The sequence below is a fragment of the Liolophura sinensis genome, chromosome 2 (assembly GCF_032854445.1).
Source record: "Liolophura sinensis isolate JHLJ2023 chromosome 2, CUHK_Ljap_v2, whole genome shotgun sequence".
Classification (NCBI taxonomy): domain Eukaryota; kingdom Metazoa; phylum Mollusca; class Polyplacophora; order Chitonida; family Chitonidae; genus Liolophura; species Liolophura sinensis.
This window is the reverse complement of record NC_088296.1, coordinates 23,352,889-23,372,592: the sequence shown is the minus strand read 5'-3', so window position 1 is coordinate 23,372,592 and position 19,704 is coordinate 23,352,889. Positions and strand designations below refer to the sequence as shown.

Sequence of the window (19,704 nt, the reverse complement as noted above, 5' to 3'; positions counted from 1 at the left end):
AACTCTAATCTAAATTGTAGACAGTCAGTTTTCTGAACTGTGAACAGTAAGGCTATTATTTTAACTGTGGACAGTCAGTAAGACTTTTGTCTAAACTGTAAACAGTGAGTAAGACTTTCATCTAAACTGTGCACAGTAAGCAGAACTATTACGCTAAGTGTAAATAGTCAGTAGGTCTATTACAGTAGGACTATTACTTGAAGTTTAGATAGTCAGTAGGACTATTAGCTGCAGTGTAAATATTCAGACAGACTACTACATGAAGTGTAAATCGTCAGTAGGACTATTACCTGAAGTGTAAACAATCATTGGGTTTTGAACAATCAGCAGGACTACTTGTATTACATGATCAGTGAATAGTACGAAAGGCTATTGTAAGAATGGTATTACACTCACTGAGACTATTACATGAACTGTGAATATTTATACCAGTGTAAAGTCTAATATTAAGTGAGTGAGTGAGTGAGTGCTTGGGGTTTAACGTCGTACTCAACAATTTTTCAGTCATATGACGACGAAGGAATCATTAGGGTGCATGTATCTGTAATGTGCCTCCTTGTTGCAGGACGGATTTCCACCGCTCTTTTATTTAGTGCTGCTTCACTGAGACGACTTACCGAAGGCAAGTAAGCCGCCCCGCCCGAGCCATTATACTGATACGGGTCAACCAGTCGTTGCACTATCCCCTTCATGCTGAACGCCAAGCGAGGAAGTTACAACTTCCTCTTTTAAAGTCTTAGGTGTGACTCGATCAAGGATTGATCCTCGATCTACCGGTCCCGAAGCGGACGCTCTACCAACTGTGGAGAACAATATTAAAGTCACTGGGACTATTACATGATCAGTGAATAGTATGGAAGGCTAACGTGAGAACGGTATTAGAGTCTCTAAGATTATTACATAAACTGTAAATGAAGTGTCATTTAGACTATCGTGTTTTATTTTCTTTTACAAAAGGTTACCCGACACATATCCTCTTAGATAAACAGTTCACAAATTACTTGTGATGATTTGCAGCGTGCATACTATTTACATGTAGGACAGTAACCTGCATATACCCAATGATAAGGCCTGTGTACATCTTATACATTTCACGTGCGTTTCTGTTGTGCCATAGTTTTGTTACGACACAGAGCAGATCAGACGTACAAACCATTGGTCACAGGTATGTACATTCCACATTTGTGCAGACACTGCTCCAGTGTTAGTTGTGTGGCCTGTATGCATACATTGTATAGACCACGGACAGTCACTTCAGATCTCATGTGTGATCATTTACGATTTTTTATGTCTTCGTCTTTACTTTTGTTCAACTCCTAAAACTTCGTGCTTTTATTTCCTAACTTGAAATAAACTTGGAAAACAAACTCCGAATTATTAGCTTCATTTAAATCATAATTTAACAAGCCGTCTTACATAGAGGCCAATACAATTTGCCATTTTGCTGTTAACGTATGTCATAGATTACAAGAATTTTAAGGAAAGTCCTAAAACAATTCCATTCGACAAAAAAGCTTCTTGGTCATTTCCAAAATTATACATCTTTAGAGCTTCCAAGAGTGTCTATAAGGCTGAAGTCATAAGCTCGTAATCTCTGCAGGCGACAATGGTAAATTGTCTGCCGTGTTTTAGTTTTCACACAGTCATAACATTGTCATTATTATGAGTGACAGTCGTCAGTCAACGTACCGTTACAGAGTTAGTACATGAAGTCTTGGAACAAATATCATAGAATACCAGGGCAAAATGTAAGAGTGGAGATTCATGGAATCTCTCGAGAAAAAATGCATAAAGACCTACTTGCTAGAGAATAATGGGATTATGTTTGTGTGTGTTACAATTTTACCATTTGATTAGACAAACACATTTAATCTGATGATGCTAATCTTATAACCAGGTTATAATCAGAATGAATCAACTGGTAAATGTACTAGCATTAATTCAAAGACAAGCAGGAAGTAAAAGGTGGAGGGGGGCGGGGGGTGTAAGTGTGATCAAATTGTGCTTTAGTCTGTAATGTTAGACTTTCTACGCATTGGTTTAGCGACGCGATTTTATACATGTAGTTTCACGGCTTGCTCCTTGCCGTCGTGGTAACATCTATTACGTCGCGCACATCTTATGCGAAATAGAACATGTCCGATCTGACGACGGAACACAAATAACACTCAAACGAGATCCGCATCGCCTTTATTTTCACACTAAATATTTCCTCTACGCAAAATTTGTGTTTGTTTAATCTCTAAACAGCATCTAAAAAATGCTAACCAGTTCTTTTTGAACAAAATAGAATGTAAGCCTATCTTGTCCTTTTTGAGACTTAACGGCGTGACACCATTCGGTCAAACTCTGCGGGGTTGAGTACTCAGAAGTGCTGTGAATCATCGGCTTCGGGACAGCCTGCTTAAATCATGCTGCTATCTACGTGTATTGTATGTACGTGCTATCTATGGACTTTGTAGGGCAACGAATATGCCCACTACTGGAAATGAGATTATGTAGTGTGCCAAGAGCTTCATATGACGGTGGTTTATCCAACATCTTGGATAATACATAAATGTAGATATTACATTCCACGTTGTAGTTGTAGCTAATTTAGATTTTTCATGCTTTGAAATCATGCAGATGTAAGTATGGAGGTATACATAGATATATAACTCCATGGTGTTAGCAATCTGGGTAATATCGCGGTAAGGTATGTTTCTGTTTAAAACATGCAGTAACCCATTTTACCCCAGAAAGTGTCGTCACAGTGTAGATTTCTCTTGTGTTCACAGACCAGCCACATCTAGAACACGAATTTATAACATTTAGCATATGGCATTCAGTTGTAGAAGTAGATAAAAGATACATATCTATCTGTTTTTGATATTTGATTCTCCAATAACGTGATGGCTACACAGACATTAACACTGTATGTACATTCGTTTTTTGTGCATGGCTTCAGTTTCTCAGCAGCGTAATGACTGATGTTAGTACATCTTTTCTTATTCAGCTCTTCAGTCATGTCAGCAGCGTTGTTTGTCGACTATGGCGCAATTTCGTTGTTCCCCCCATTAGACTCTCCAATAAAACGTTTACTCCACTAAAACGAATATGCCAATCGTGCGTTATTCGTTATTCGGTTCTCCATTGCAAGCTATACTTGAATATGGTTTAAGTAGGTTATTGTCTTTTTCACTCTCCAGTATCAAATTTACTGGACTCTGAACGTTTAATTGAATGTGTAGCTAGCACGTTATGTGTTCTTCGCTTCTCCAGTAATAACTTTTATAGAACACAAATATTAGTCAAACATGGTCTCGGCACATTCTTCGCTGTTTGGCTCTCCAGTAACAAGTTTTCTCTAATAAGCATCAACTTGATTGCAGTGCTAGCACATTTTTGCTATTTACCCAAATATAGACATCTACTTGAATGTAGTGCTAGCACTTTCTCCGCTACTTGACTCTCCAATATCAGAGCTATTTACTTGAATGTAACCATCTACTTGAATGTAGTGCCAGGATGTTCTCCGCTACCTGACTCTCCAATATCAAAGCTATTTACTCGAATATAGACATCTAATAAAATGTGCTGCTAGCACGTTATTCTTTGCTCTGTTTTTGATAAAGTCTCCTTCATTTGATATATCTCACTATTTACATGTAGTACGGTGTATATACACGTAGACACAAAACTGAAACTGCTAATTGATTTATGTTTTCCACAATGCCTGACTTTGCTAAATGGGTTCCTGGAATAGGCCTTCGAAGTCGTGTCATGTGGCTTTTGACAAGGGGAAGAAACACAGCACTCAGCCAGGCGAGTGCTTTCGCTGGAAACAAAAACAATTTACTTTAAAAAATAAAAGTAAGCCGCTCCTTGTCATAACATGCATGCGACTCACACATGATATGTTTGATATTTTCAGGCTACAACGTGCATACGCCACACAACAAAGAGTGGCCTCTCTTGCTCAGATCGCCGAGACCATCTTACAAAAAGGTGAAAACATAACATCTTCACTTAACATTTAATCAATGCATTTTGGTCGTTACAATGCAACCGCTGGTAATAAACATATATAACAGTCACAGGGTGAGTTTAACCTCCACATGTATCCTAAAAGAATATGACCAAATGAACAAATGAATGCTTTGAGTTTAACGTCGTACCTAATGAAGACAACACAATACGGCATTTAGCTTAAGCTTAATACCCAAAGAAAGTGAAAGTTGCACATGGGTAATCAACTGACACATGTAGGCCCTATGATGTGCATATCTACATGACTTTTCATGTAACTGTTAAATGCCTTAGATTTAGTATATAGACAATATTGTAGCCCCTTTCCTTTAGTCGAAAACATCTCAAGGAGTAGTATAGGGAAGGAGGGTTCTGGCACACCTTCCATTTGGTAAATAGAGGCCCCCAGCCCCTATTCCCGGCGAGGTCCAGAAGTTCTAGTATAGGGGAGTATAGGTTCTGGCACAATCCCCCCCCCCCCCTTGGGGACCTCCCCATAACAAATAGAGGCCCCCACTCCCCCTTCCCAACTCCCCCATACCCCCCCTCCCCTTAGGCGCCTCCCCAGCCAAGGCATACACGCTTATTTACAAGTCTAACCTACACACACACACACATTGATATGAGGTGACCAAGTTGGTATTTAACAGATAAGGTGTATAGTCTATATATAGGCAGGCTGCATTGCACAACAGGGTAATTCAGCTGATTTTTCTCCCCAGTATAGGCCTAAACCACGGATTTTTATGAGAAATAAACGTGACAGCTTTTTTCGGCGTGTCTTGTTTGATAAGATCCAGTATTTTTTTAGGAGGAGTGGAGATATTTTGTTTACGCGGAATAGGCTTTCCAATTTAGCCCATGTTTTGTGGGTCGTGGGATATAGCTGAGTTGGCTGACAGAGTTGGGAAAGGCGCTGTGTGTAAGGGGTGTATTCATATACTACATGTATAAGGGGATGTTTGCTAGCTCAAATCCGGATTTGGTCTCCTGTATATGTAGTATATGAATACATTACCTGCATATGGCGCCGGGCTCTACGCACTTCTAAGGAATCTCTGCAACTTTCGACAGTTTCGGGGGCAGAGAGACCTTACCAAGGGGTGTTGTAGATGGCCCAAAGGTAGTGGGATGTGTCAGCGCCAATTAACCCCCCTAACGGTGGGTCGCTAGCGCAAAAAATCCGGAGCCCGCCGTTAGGGTGGTGATTAATTGGTAACAGGCTGAGCTATAAACCAGGCCTTTTGCTTTTTTTGGGACCATGGGTTCGAACCCCACACTGGGCAGAATTTTTTTTTACCCCCGGGCACCAGGCTATCCAGACACCCGTCCACCCGTCCAACTGGACGGGCAATCCAGCCCAAAGGGGGTATATTTGACGGGTAAAATTTTGAATCAACATTTTTTTACGGGGAGAACCAGCCCACAGACCAGTACACTGTTTCAAAGTGTATTAATATTATATGTATGTATACTAGATTGTGAATATTTTTCGAACATGTAAGTTTACAAAGTGTATTCATATGTGTATTCAGATGACAGAAATGATGTTTGACATGCACTACTGTGCCCAGAGTTAATTTCTCGACATAGATATGTGATTGATAGTACATGTATTTGAATTGTTTCTTGTTTTTTTGTATTTTTCAAAGTTTATTTCCACCTACTGTGACTTAGGTGCTCAAAACGTATGGTGCCACTACTCTTTTAGTGAGTGACAGTCACAGATTCAGTGGTGATAATTTTGCCTGTTCTCAGTCTCAGAGCTATGTATACTGTATTCTGAGTTGGTTCCGTTGCATGTGAAGTAGTGTAACTGTGAGTGATATGCACCTGCTGTGCCAAATTACCATGAATTTTGATTGTTTTCCTTTTTGTGTATTTTATTGTTTATTTATTTTCTACCTCCTGATTCACAGCATTCACACTTGAACTGCTGCGCCAAATTGCCATTGTTTTCCTTACATCTGTATTGAATTGTGTATTTTACAGTTTCTACCTCCTATTTCACACTTGGTTGTCCAAAGCATAACAGATTGTAACCATACATAGTTTAATATAAAATTTATGTACTCTTTTAGTGATTTGCACTCATTGTCAGTCATTGGTGGGAAATGTGTGACATATTTGGTGCCCCCCCAAAACAGTCAGTTTCTGGGGTCCAATAGTAATACATTATTTCCAGTGATATAATGGCAATTAAAGCTATTAAAAGGTCTTGTTTTTCAATGATACAGTGGCGATAAAATGTCTCCGACGGCAGACCCCCTGCTTATTTACGGCGACCCCCCAAACCCCCTATTGTCAAATCCTGGCTAGTGCCCGGCCCCCGGGGCTCTCGAGACATAGCATGGGGTTGCCCTGGTTCCAAACAAGTTCCCCCTGGGCACCTCCCCAGAACATCATTCGGAAAGAGCGTTTTTCAGCTCTTGCCGAGCTAGTTTTCGGCCGCGATCTATAAGCTGTTTTTTCGTGCTTTTATCGATCTCTACGGCGTTGAATGCCTTACGAGACTTAGCGCGTATCTCCTGCTTCAGATCAGAGTAGTTCTTGAGCTCCTGAACGACTTGCCTGTACTCTACGTCCGAAATAACACCATCAGATAATGCCGTAGATACCTGCGCACGGACGATGTTAAGTTTAGCCTCAGCCAAGAGCCGTATATTGTTATGTTTCTTGGCCTTTGCGTGAAGTCGGCGGCTAAGGAATTTTCCGGCGACATTTAAGGCACCGCAAGCTAGGGCCGCAGTTTCCATGGTCAAGACAGCAGGGGCTGCAATTATTGTTGTAAGTAGTCCCACACCTGCAACCCCTAGTCCCAAACCGGCCGTGAGCATGGCCGAATCAAGGGCCTCGGCGGCTAAGACACCGCGCCGGTACTTTTCGTACAAGGTCCGGCGGAGATCTCGCTCAGATTAAAGCTGCCTCTGTATTTCGCTGATATACTGCAGGCGATGGGCGTGCGCCACGCCCTCCGGGGGGTTTTCAACCATCGGCGCGGTCGGGGTCAAGGGATGGTCATCCGTCGGCTCTTCATCCGTGATCGCTGGGTATAATCGTCCCATATTGTCCGTCCTACGAATCAACAACGTCGGTAAGCTCTAAATTGTCATCGGGAATACTAACACGAAAGCTTATAAGTTTTATACCGGACTCTAAATAGATGTAATTGAGTTTGGCATCGCTCCCTACAAAGACCCGTATATCCTGGAGAGAGCTCTGGATGACTGGGTCGCCCTGGGCCGGTAATTTGATCATAAGTCTGAGCTCCTTTCCATCGTGCTCTGCAGGCCACTTTAGTCTCACGCCGGTAATCAAGGAGGAACGGCGCTGAGAGGCCGCGCCAAGTATGATGTTGAAGATAAGTATAGATCCAGGTTTTTTTTCTAGCATGGACAAAGATATACTTGTTCGCCCTATAAGAAGTGCGGAATCTACACCTTCGCCCGCAGATAGTGCTAAGCCACCTCTTACACCCTTAGCTAGATAACACTTGCTGACTGGTACCCACGACGCGAAAGAGGTTCCGGAGTTGAAAACTTTTTTCACTTTGGTCATATCGGCCTGGACCGTCATCGGGGTCACCTTCACATCTACAAACCAATCGGAGTCGCGAGCTCTGGCAAGAACAAAGCGGTCTTCAAAGCGAATTAATGAGAGTTTTTGTTCTTCAATCACCTCAGAAGGCGACCTGCGCTCTTGCTCTACAGAGGATGAGATATCTTGAAGGGAAGCAAACGTGGCAGGTTCTGTTTGCCCCCCCCCCCCCCCCACCTCCGTAATCTTTTTGCGGCTGTACTTGCCACCTTGAAACTGGAAGGCGTAGACCTTCCTGGCCTTAAAGTTCGAACTCCGACACATCTGCCAAGTCGATTAAAGACAGGCACGCAGCCCTGGGACCGGCTGCGTCCACCATACTCATTGTATTTCTAGGGTAGCACTGAGGTACCCTACCTTCATATACTTGCCGCCTTTGTCTAAAAGCGCCACAGTCAAGTGCGTTATATAGTCGGCGCGCAAGGTTTTGTACTGTGGGTTGGGAAATGAAACCGTCTTCCCGCAGTTTATGCCTTCACCAGTCACGGCGATGGCCTGAAGTAGTGTGGAACCCCCACTGAAACCTGAGGTTATTCTCACGTTTTCTGACGTGCTCAGTTCATCTAAATGCACGAAGGCTTCTTTTTGCGGGACCAAGTTAGATAGTTTATCACCTTCCACAGTCCCCTCTCTAGGCCTATTCCCGCTGGAGAACAATAAGATGGGGGCAAGCTCTAGGAGCGTTATGATGGCATTTCTAGGGAGGGTAAGGACTAGGCGGCCCGTAGCTTAATTCATTTCCAGAGAAACCCCATGTGGGCGGAATATGCCCTTGTCCAGCATACAGACATTTTAGTAGCCCGTCGGCACTTCAACATGTTTGCCCTCAAGCAAGAAGCTCACTCCGGTGGGGATATTCACCCAGTTCGGGTAGAATGTTATCTCGCGAAGGGGCGGTTTTAAGGCGGCCGTCGAGGTTGTTAAGGGCGTGAGGCAGCGTGTGCTGTGCCCCATTTAGAATGCCAGTCAATGTGATGAACATTTTAGCCACGATGAACAGCGAGGCTTACAGGTTCAATAGAGAGGCCACTTACAAGGCCGGGGCATTTCATAGTATCCAAACCCACGCAGAGCAGCTCACGCGATTTGACATCTACATCGATGAAAAGAAGACCTTTCCAGTCCAGTTCACAGATGTGTTGGCCAAGTACCGGCTACCAAAGATAACCAGCAATGACATTGTTCGGGCCTGGAACACCAATCCTATCCTATAATTCTGGCAGAACCAAGTGAACTTCGCGGTCTGGTGCGCAACCACGGGCTGCGGCGTCTCTGCAAAAGACCATCTTCTCGCCCCCGACGAACAAATAAGGGCCCTGTACACGTTCCATGTGTATTACCAAGTAAGGGCGGATCTTGGAAGAGATCCAGGTCCCTGTGCCGCAAGACAGAGCGTGGGTGTCATTCAAAAACCCCCCACGACGAGAGGGCTTATGAGAGGATTTGTAGGAAGTTCCGCGTAGATGCGCACACAGACTGGATGCGTAGGGGGGTGAATCACGGCCTCGGAGTGGCATATTACTATATCACGAGAACGGGCTACAGCCCCATTTGCGATGGCACCTTCCATACGAGCAGGATGTCGTTCTCTAGAAAGCCTATAGCGCTCCACGTCGACTACATCGAGCAGGACGTCGAGGAGGCTTGGGCGTCGTTAATTGCCGACACATCCCAAGGATTCACGCAGCCGGGCGTAGAGCGCCTAAACGATTCCATCCGGACATACGTGTGGGCTATTCTAGGCGCCCAAGCGCAAACATGGGCGCGTATTCTAGGCACGGGCACAGCCTTCGACGCGCAAAAACAGTTGGCCGCGAGCGTTACAGAATCTATTTCCTCTCCGATCGACCTTCCCTCTGCTATCAAACGCTACCAGGACGTGCTACAATATGCCGGGGGTGCTGTAGACTTTGTGTATGGCATAGGCCTATATATGGCCCCCAGCGACATGCTTTAGCAGATCGGCCATGTGGCGTACTACAACAACAAAATCGTCGTGGCCACAGAGGACCAGAAGCTAGGCGCCAATGAGGGTGTGAACGCTAAAGTGCAGCCCACTTTGCACAAGCGTGCACCTTCCCACGTGACCGTTGAGCCACAAGAAAGCGTCCCACCACCCACTGCACGCGTTCAGCATGTTGCTGCCGCCGGAGGCAAAACAAGAACCCCTATTTCCAAAGCAAAAGAATCACGATGCGGAGAAGACAGCCATCGTCGTAGCTGGGGTTGGTATCGGCTTACTGCTGCTGTGGACTATGCGTTAAATACTTGCGAACAGCCACCAGCATTAGGCCACCTACTGTTGCGACTAGAGCCCAGACATTATCGGCCAGCCACCCAGCCCGCTTTCCCGAGAAGGTTTAATAGCCAGGACACGATACTGCCAATAATACCCGGAATCGCAGCGGCAGCCTTCCCAGCCAGCTTACCAAGGGCGCGCTAGAGACTGGAGATGCTTTTTCACCCATTCTTTAAGACCACGCCCGTCGGATGGAGGTGGTGTTGGCTGGGTGCCCCCGCCGGACACGCCAGTCAGCGTCAACTTTATCGCTAGCCCCAGTGTCGAGATCGCCATCCCAATTGCCGTTAGAATGGAGACCATGGTTATTCCTTGCTCCCGGAAGAGGGTGCGGACGCGCTCGTCCAGACTGGTATCCTTGTGTAGGATGCGATCGATCGTCTACTTCATGCGGCGTTTTTGCGTGCGGAGGGCTTCGCCCGTTAAAGAGGCTGCTTCGAGCCGGGCCACCCTCTCGTCCTCGAGATTCCTTATCCGGTCTGCGATCCGGCACCGGGAGAATTCATCAGTGGCCTCCTCCAACTTCTGTTTTTGTTTTGCGATGTCCTTATCGATACTTGACAGCTTGGCGAGGTTATTCGCGTGTTCGCCTTCCGAGGTCTGCAGCGCCTTGTCAAGCCCCAGAAGTTCTGGCATGGGAAGAGGAGGGTCGTTTATCGTTAAAAGAGCCCGCCCGACCTCACTATCCGTCAATCTTGTTTCCAGTGTGTGGACAGCATCAGCGGCCTTTTTCGCTGGTTGGCTTAAATCCTCCAGCTCCATCGTATCTGCCTCTGCGGCCGCGGCACCGAGTTCTGAACTCGCTGTCTCCAGGGCTGCGACTGCTGCCGGATGCAACGATGTCTCTTCTCTTCTTTTCCAGTCTATAAAAGCCCAGCCCCCCTTCCCCCCCTAACAACATTAACCCCTCCTTTATTGGCGACTGTTGAGAGGGCTAGCGGTTCACCTGTTCGTTTGTCGATGATGTCCAGTTTGGGGTGGGCCACGAGTCGCAGACGCCCTTGGACAACCCTTAACTTCGTGTAATCGCGAAAGAGGGGGGTAAGGCTGGGATCCGCCTCCACCAAGGCATCGTAATAATCATTCAGGGCGGCCTGCGTCAGCTCTTGTTAAAGGTTTCTGGCGGCCGCACCCCGGCTTTGTTGCTCGGGAACATCATCACCTGCAAGGAGAGGGGTCTGTTTGTCGTCGATGTTGTTGTCCTCTTGGGCGTCGTCGAACGCCGGATTATTGAAATCGAAGTCTGCCATAATCCTCGTATTGAACATTCGAAGGTATACCTTCAATACACACAATGGATGCAAACGGGCGGAGGCTAAACCCCTTCAGAACACTCCGTAAGCCTCGGGGGGTACAAGGTGTACGGCAGCCCTTGGTCGTCACCAACAACCCGAGTACGATCGACCAGAATCAACAACTCTTGGTCCACTTCCCCAACCTCGGCGCAAATGACGTCATTGTGCCTGGTACCGTGCGCTTGGCCTTCTCGATCACGATCAATTCATCCGACCCGAACGCCACAGTGGTCGGGAATCTCGGACGTGCAGTAGTGAAGAAAACCACGATCAGAATCAGCGGGAATGAGGTAATGTCCATCGACGACTCTGATGTGTTTCATTGCTACGGCGACTTATGGCTGACCAAAAACGAACGGCGGAATGCGGCCTACCAAGGCATCGGCAGCGAAAACATGCTTAAACTTCGAGTCGGTGCAGGGAACGCAAGTGACGACGATATTGGAGAAAATGCCATCGCTCGCGCCTTTGGCAGCCGGTTCCACATCCCACTAGACTTTGAGCTTCTAGGTAGCCACATGCCATTCTACCAGAGTGCCTTGGCCGACCGACTGGAGTACGAACTGACGTTCAACGATTACGGCCGGGTCATCCAGGAGACAGACGATGCCAAAGCGACTTACACCATCGACAACATCAGCCTGGAGTTCGATATGGTCACCGAAGAGGAGTTCGCTAGACAGATCCGCACCCAGTTTGCCGGGGACGTCTCCATTCTGTATGATCGCGTCCTCCGCCACAGAAAGTTTGTGAAGGACAAGTCTGATACTCTCTGGAACATAAACCTGAACACGCCCGCGAGAGCAATGAAGGGCATCCGCATGCTGTTCGAGACTAAAGGAACCTTGTGGAATAGGAGGTCGGAATCCTTCTACAACCCGAAGATCACCAAAGTAGAAGTCACAATAGAAGGGGTCCCCAATCAGCTGTACAGCCAGGGCATGCCGGCGTACCAGCAATGGGGCGAGGTCCAGAGGTTCTTCGCCAGCTCACCCCTACGGAAGCGGGACCCTGCGGTGGCCAGGGTCGTTAAAGACTTAGGCCTGGCAGGCGTCTCCCTGAAAGAGTTCTTGACGCACAAGCACGCCTTCTGGCTTGACCTTCGGCCAAGCGACGAAGACGAGCTGCATGGCAATGGGAGGCGCGTTCTGAACGCCAGCGAGGGGATTACGATACAGGTGACAAAAGAGAGGGAAGATCCCGGCGTGTTGAACGTATATCTCTATGTGATCATGGACGCAAAGCTGCACATCCAGAATGGTAGATTCGTTAGCGCGGTTTATTGATGACGCCCACTGCGCGATTATCTGTGGGCAGACGAACTGCGGCAAAACAGTCTTCGTGCTGGACCTGCTTGAGGGTCCTTTCCGCGGTTTCTTTCATCACATTGTGATCATGTGCCCCACTCTTAAGCACAACGAAGCGTACCGGCGGCGATGGATACTGTCTGACCCTGAGGTCTATTGTTTTGATCCCGGCGAGCGGCTCAACGACTGTCTAAGAGCTTTCTACAGATTGTTCGAGGGGGAGCCCACCCTATACATCATCGATGATTGTAGCGCGTTGGAGGCGATAAAAAAGAAACAAAAAATGCTGTCATTCATGGCTTTCTCGGGCCGTCATGCAAAGCAAAGCGTCTGGGTCCTCACTCAGAAATACAACAAACACCACCGCTGTCCCAGAAAAGAGCCGTATGATCCAGAGGAACATTAGTACAACGAATCCGGAAGGCCCGAAGGAAGTGGAGAGTGTGACAGCGGATTCCACGGATGACGGCCCTGCTAAGAATCCCAAAAAGTCGCTGCGGGTCGAGCGGGTGCTGCAGCGAGAAAGGCCAAGGCTGAAAAGCTCAAAGGACGAGCTTCGCGAGGCAAAGGCTGCTTTGCTTGGCGCAGCTGATTCCACCAAGAAACAGCCGAATGAGGCCGCGAAGGAACCGGATTCTACGATGGCACACCAAACCACACACTGGAGGGCGCCCCTGGCGTTATTAGGCGTTGGCAGCCTTGCAGTGCTAGTGTTGCTACGCGTGTGGCGCAGCCGATGTACAGCACATGCACGAAGTGCAGATATTACACCGGGTGCAGATATCACGCCGCAAGAAAAGAATCTCCATTTGAATACACGTCGCGACCCTTTCTATATAGAGCAGCATGTCTACTCCACCCACTGACGGAAAAGTGCTAGTCAACGCGGTCTACCACTACCACGGTACGCTCGTCTCGGCCAGATGTTCCTGAAAGGAGACCTCCCGAAGCTGGACTTAACACCCCGTGACGTCGGCATGGTCATTGCAGATGTAGGCCTGTCCATGTTTTCGAAGGACCTGCTAATTAAACAAGGGCTCCTTCCTCCCAATATAATCAAGTAGTAATGGCCTTCATCGCAATGATGTTGGGCGGCGCCCTCGTAAACGCTTTGGCCTTCAGCGGGAGCAGCTATATGTTTTCGATGCCTAGGAGTTCCGGTGTCGACGAAGAGCGGAGGCGCCATGACCGCGCTGTAGAGCAGCTCCAAGCCACCCAGGAAATATGGGCCCGAAAGTGCATTGAGCGCTTGGACTGGATGAACGATGAACTCCGCCGCCAAGGCCACGCTGTCCAAACGTTCCGGGATGTCAACGCTGCAATCCGCGAGTATTCTAGGGTCACGGGCAAAACTCTTACACGCGATGCACGCGAGGCGCTGCTGGGCTCAGAGCCACAGCTCTCCGATTTTTATGTGCCTAGTGAAGATCAAAAACACCGCGAGATGACCTTCGTCATCCTGGGAATGTGTGTGGTTGGGGGTGTGAGTTACGGAGTCGCAAAACTCACCAAGTAATCCGAACTGACTGTGCCGGATTCGCCATCTAGCTCCTCGCCGTATTGCAGGTACGATCTTAGTAGTAAGGTGGTTCTGCGCCGCGATGATTAACATCTTTTTCGTCGAAAATCTGTTACAGGGCTGCTAGAATACCTTGGTGACATGGCTAGTAAGGGGTCTGCTCGCCTGGCAAATATCTACTACAGCCCTCGTGGGTACTGGAAGGGCCGCGCGGCCATACAGAAACTTGCCACTGCGGCTAAAGTCTCCGAAGATATGGTCCGGGCCTGGCTAAAAATGCAGGCTATCTGGCAGATATACCTGCCTCGTCCCAGAAAAACACCGAGGCCTATGTTCGATGTTTCCACGCCGAAAAACATCCACTAAGCTGATATTCTATTTCTACCACATGATCGGCGAGGCCGGAAGCTGTATAAGTACGCGCTGACAGTTGTTGATGTCGCTTCTCGCTACAAGGAGGCGGAACCTCTGGCTACTAAAGATTCCAAAGAAGTCGCTGATGCTCTCTCTTGCATTTACAAGCGGGGACCCCTGAGATGGCCGAAGCTTCTCCAAGTTGACCCTGGGCGCGAGTTTATGGGTGCGGTGAGCCAACTTCTGGCCAAACACGATGTCACAGTCCGCCGAGGCCGCGTGGATATCCACCGAGACCAAGGCATAGTGGAGCGTTTCCATCGTACTCTGGCTGAGCGGCTTTTTGGACATCAGTACGCCCAGGAGATGCGCCTCCCTCCCGAACTACTGAATGGGTGGCTCGGCTGCCCTCTGTTGTGGCCGCTCTGAATAACGAGACGACGAGACTGATCGGTAAAAAGCCGAAAGACGCCATCAAGGCAAAAGGGGTGCCCCCATAAGCCTTCCTCGACGGTTCCAGGCCGTCCCGTTGGACTTCATGAGCGGAAGATCCCCGAGGGTGTTGGCGTTTGTTATCTCTATCAGCCTGGAGAGCTGGAGGGCGGCCACCGTCGCGCGACTGATCCTGTGTGGTCTCTAGAGATATATCGGCTTGGATGCTCTGTCACAAAGCCTAATGAACCCGTGCTGTACTATCTAGACGATACGTCGGATGGCCCGCGACGGGGATTCGTTCGTGAGGAGTTGCTTATAGTGCCTCCCGATACTCAGCTTCCCCCGGATGGTGTTCTACGGCGCTAGTAGTTCCTCGAAGAGGATGTCCCATCCTGCCCATCATCCTGCGGGTGCCGCATCTCTATGGCCGTAAGCCAAAGTGTGGACACCATCTTCGGCGATCCAGCGCTTACTATCGAAGGGGAACAGTGAGACCTTCCTCAGGTGCTGCCCATAGATATGGTTGCGCTCTGATCAGAGCACATCCATACCGTGTCGGAAGATCTTCTTCTCGAAGAGGGCCTCTTTGTACTGCTTATGGCAGATGCACTTTTCCACAACTCCCTTTTTCACGCCCTTGGCCTTCTTAATGTTCGCTCCGCCTGCCTCCAGAATGGAGTACATCTTGGGGCGCAGACCAATGTATTCGGCGAACGGCCGCCCCGCGCACTCGTCCTTCATTTTCCCCAAGACCTTTATATTTGCTACGCTGTGCAGGGGGTGGTCTTGTGGGTAATCTGAGGTGTCGTACAGGTTTGCATTCTCAGCCATATCCCTATAAACATCCTTAGTCTAAATCTCGAGTAGCAGACTATCCGTGTCAGTGTAGAGGAGCTGGCAGCGCTCTCCGTACTGGGCCTTCATGTGGTTGTAGTAGAAGTCGTACATCAGGTGCTTTGAGAGATCTAGAATGCTCATACCGACGTAGATAGGTCGGTTTAGGACTAGACGGGTGTTGTGCATCTAAATCGCTGCGAGGTCATCATCAAATATGTTTGCCCGTGCGAAGCTCCGGCTGGCTATCAAGCGTCGGAGCTTGTCGTCTTCTCCAGAGCGTACCAGCTTGACGTCCACACGCTTCCGGAGGTTCTCCATGGTTTTTCCGAAGACCGAGTTGTTCATTAGCTTGTACAGGTCCTTCTCGAATTTACTCGCGGCCGTTTTTCGGAGCTCGGTGTTCATCCTGATATAGGGTTCCATCCAAGGGCTCTGGGCGAATCTCAGGGCCCGGTGAACCTTTGTCAGGCGCATTCCCAGAGACAGATACACCTGTAGGTTGCGGTAGCGCAGTATGTACCGTTCCTTGTCGCGGAGGATGGGGACCAGCTTTTCGACCTCGGTAAGCGCTTTCTTGCCTAGAAGCCTGTGCTGATAGTTTGAAATCCACTCCTTCTGGACCACCAGACGCTCCGGGGCTAATGGGTAGCTGTTATGTGCGTTATGTAGGTCGGCCGGATACTTTAGGTTGGCCTCGAGGATGTAACCGGAAGGACTGTCATGGGGGTGGGTAGCAATCGTTTCACCGAGGACGCTGGGCGTCACCTACCCACTGGAAGCCGCCCGTTGGAAAAAACTGACTCATAGCCCAGCCATATAGATTATTGGCGTCTAGGTATTGGATGCAGCTGTTTGGGCTTTCGGGGTGGTATCCCTCCACCTTTGGATTATTGGCTTTGGCGTATCGCTTACTTACCATGGAGATACCTCCTTGCAACCCCTTCTCAATGAAGAGATGTTGGTCGTAGTCGGTCAACAGCTCCAGCTCTACCCCAGTCTCCTTGAACAGCGCATCCCACGAGAGACCTGGGCTCGTAAAGTAGTGAGCAGGGTCCAATAAATACTGCCGTAAACAAGTCTTCCGGAAGGCCTCAAACACATCAGCCAATAGGAGCACGTCTGTGCGGCAGTAAAGGTCTGTGCAGTCCCCCCAGATTGGTGCAGTCAAATGCCTTCCATACCTGTTGAGCGTGGATGTAGTCCTCATCGCTAATGCCTCCGACTTTGAGCTTACTGTAGAAAGCCTCTTTAGGTGGGAGGCTGGACTCGTCGAAAGGCTCCCGGGAGTCCATAGACTCATAGGGATAGACACCTTTGCGCATGAGTAGCTTTCGTTTTTCTTTGGCGGGCTCATACCGGGCTGTGATGTGGAAAGCCTCAGGTTTGTTGGCCTCAACCAGATTGTCAAGGGAAGTCGGTAAGAATTGAACGCTGTCGATGAAGTGGAGCTGCCACAGCGAGAAGGAGCTATACTTTTCCGCGTTGTTGGGGATGCAGGAGATGCGGCCCTCCACCTTACTTATGGCTTGCATCAGGAGGTGCCCGTCGTAGCCCCGTAGGTTGTGGAAGACTACTGGTATGGCTGTCTTGGGACCCAGCCGCAACTTTAGGTTGCATGCGTTATGGGCCGCGCCTCTGTACTTGCCGGTGATATGGCAGTGATCGACCACAGAATCGGCGCCCAGAGGCTTCTCACACACGTGACAGGTTGTGGCGTTGCTGTGGGCTTGCCAGTTTTGGGGAGTCATTTTCATGGCTATAGGGTTGGCTAGAACATTTTTGATTTCCCGCTCCTCCTGTTGGAGAGCACTGATGAAGTGTCCCGTCGCGTTAGGGCCTCTGTATTCCACGGGGCGTTTTGTGTGGCCGTCGCAACGCACCACAACATAGCAGTAACTGCAGGGCTCGTGGTGCTGAGTCTTTTGAGTGCTGCTCTCTGTGGGGCTGGGCGGCGGGCCTTCAACCTTTTTGGTCAGAGCCTCGAAGTCGGCATATATGATGAACGGAGCCGTTAGCTGTTTGTGGTGGTTCTGAAAGGTGAACTTGTTTTCCCCCTCCTGGGGCATTTCAACCCTCACCGCCGTCTGGCCAATCCCTCGGCATTCCGGCTTATGCGCCTCGAGCAGGTCCTCCCTTGTGTAACCGTGTAGACAGCGCTCGCAGAAGTGTTTGCGATTTCGTTTCTTACTTTCTTGGAACAGGAGACGATCGAGAGCTTTTATCTACGTATAATGGAATTTGCCTGCCTTCTCAATCAGCAGCAGATTGATTCGGAGCGTGTCTCCGGGCTTCTTGCTGAGGCGGTGCACGATCACGCCCTTGTCCCACCCGAACACGTAGATGGCGAGGTCGTTCTTTTCATCCACTTTAGGGATCTGAGAGATGGGCGTGATGGCGTCGATCCTCCCAAATTCAAGACCATCATTGGTGGGATATTTTGTTGGTCACTGAGGGTTTCTGGCGGCTGGAAATAAGGCAGACCGGAGTGCCCATCGGAGGCAGTCGTCGTCTTTGTTCTTCACATTGATGACTGCTTTCTTGTTACTCACAGCTGCAGGTAGGGGGATGTAGGACCCCCCTCTCAGTGGCTGATACCTTGCAATGTCAAGCCTGAGTGTTTGCACGCTATTGACAACCCACCCTGACCCTCGCTGTGTCCATTTTTCCAGCACCTCCTGGATGGTGGAGAAGGCCTTATCTAGAGCCCCGTCAATGTCACCAACCTCTAAGAGGGCCTCCTGTTTGCTGTGGAGTACATGGCAGGTATACTCCTCACTGCCATCGGCGTTGTCCTTTCGCAACTGAACCCTGAGGCCTAGTTGGAACATAACCCCGTTGAGTGCCAGGATCTTTTCTTCTAGCTTCTGGCAAATAATAGCTCGAATTTCTTCTAAGAAGGCTACTGGGTCCGTCCAAACGCCTTCGGGTACGCCCATCTGCCAGACCCGGAGAAGATTCCTTATAGCCCGGCCGGTGTTAGTGAATTCTAGTTTCTTTTCACCATGTATTCCGCCTAGCAATTCATCCGACTCCTCGTTACTGAGGAGGTTCTTGACGTCTTGCTTCAACTCCTCGTTACTGAGGGGGTTCTTGACGTCTTGCTTCAACTCCTCGTTACTTTGGGAGTTCTTGCTGTCTTGCAGCCGCTTCAACTCAGCCACAGCCGTTTTATGCCTGTCGAGGATCCCTTGCAGTTTCTCCAAAGCAGTGCGGGACCGTGGGTACTTGGGCCGCACACCTAGGAGCGTCTCAAACTCCTCCCGTAGTGCTCGCGCTTTTTGATGGTGCCTCATTGTACGCGCCTATATCATCATTATACTAATAACAGCAACTCTCTAATTGTAAATTTCGATAGCCACCAGCCGTTTGAACTCATCCAAGAAAGTATTGAGCCTCCGCTGTCTTTCACGCGTCTGGACCCTATTATATCCGCAGGCCATGCAAAGCCGAAATCGGTTTTTAACACCCCGACCACAGCTAATACATGGCAGGGTACCAAGACCCTTGCGCAGACGGTTTAGGTGAACCCCACAGTACTCCCCCAGACAACTCTTACCACAGAGCTCCGTGGAGGCTATGGGTAGCCACCCGCAATTATTATAACCCTTTGGCATGTTGTTGTTGTTGTATACACAATTGGTGTAGAAGCATATCTGAGCAATGGGTATGTCTAATAGAGCTCCAGATTGGGCTGGGGGCCTCTATTTGTTATGGGGAGGGCCCCAAGGGGGGGTTGTGCCAGAACCTATACTCCCCTATACTAGAACTTCTGGACCTCGCCGGGAATAGGGGCTGGGGGCCTCTATTTACTAAATGGAGGGTGTGCCAGAACCCTCCTTCCCTCCACTACTCAAGGCTCGAGAAGAGGGAAACTTCCTTCATGTTTGTATTTCACATGATTTTTCCTTCAATAAAAGCTGTTGTTAGCGCTGTGGAGTATCGTGTCATCGCTTTACTCCATCGTTCTGTCGATTCACGCTGTCACTCCATCGCTACGTTCCATCCTTTCTTCGTTTTTGTTTTCTACCGTTCTACCATTGGGTAATGAAACGA

At 48.8% G+C, this 19,704-nt stretch overlaps 1 protein-coding gene across 1 annotated transcript in view; it reads left to right on the top strand.

Moving 5' to 3' along the window:
* Window positions 1-3,910: 3,910 nt before the first annotated feature.
* LOC135462589 (putative ankyrin repeat protein RF_0381) overlaps window positions 3,911-19,704 on the top strand; it is a 60,499-nt gene continuing 44,705 nt past the window's right edge. Inside the window, exon 1 of the mRNA XM_064739813.1 lies at window positions 3,911-3,987. The gene's annotated coding sequence lies outside the window, so the exon portion shown is untranslated. The remainder of the gene's footprint in view (window positions 3,988-19,704) is intronic.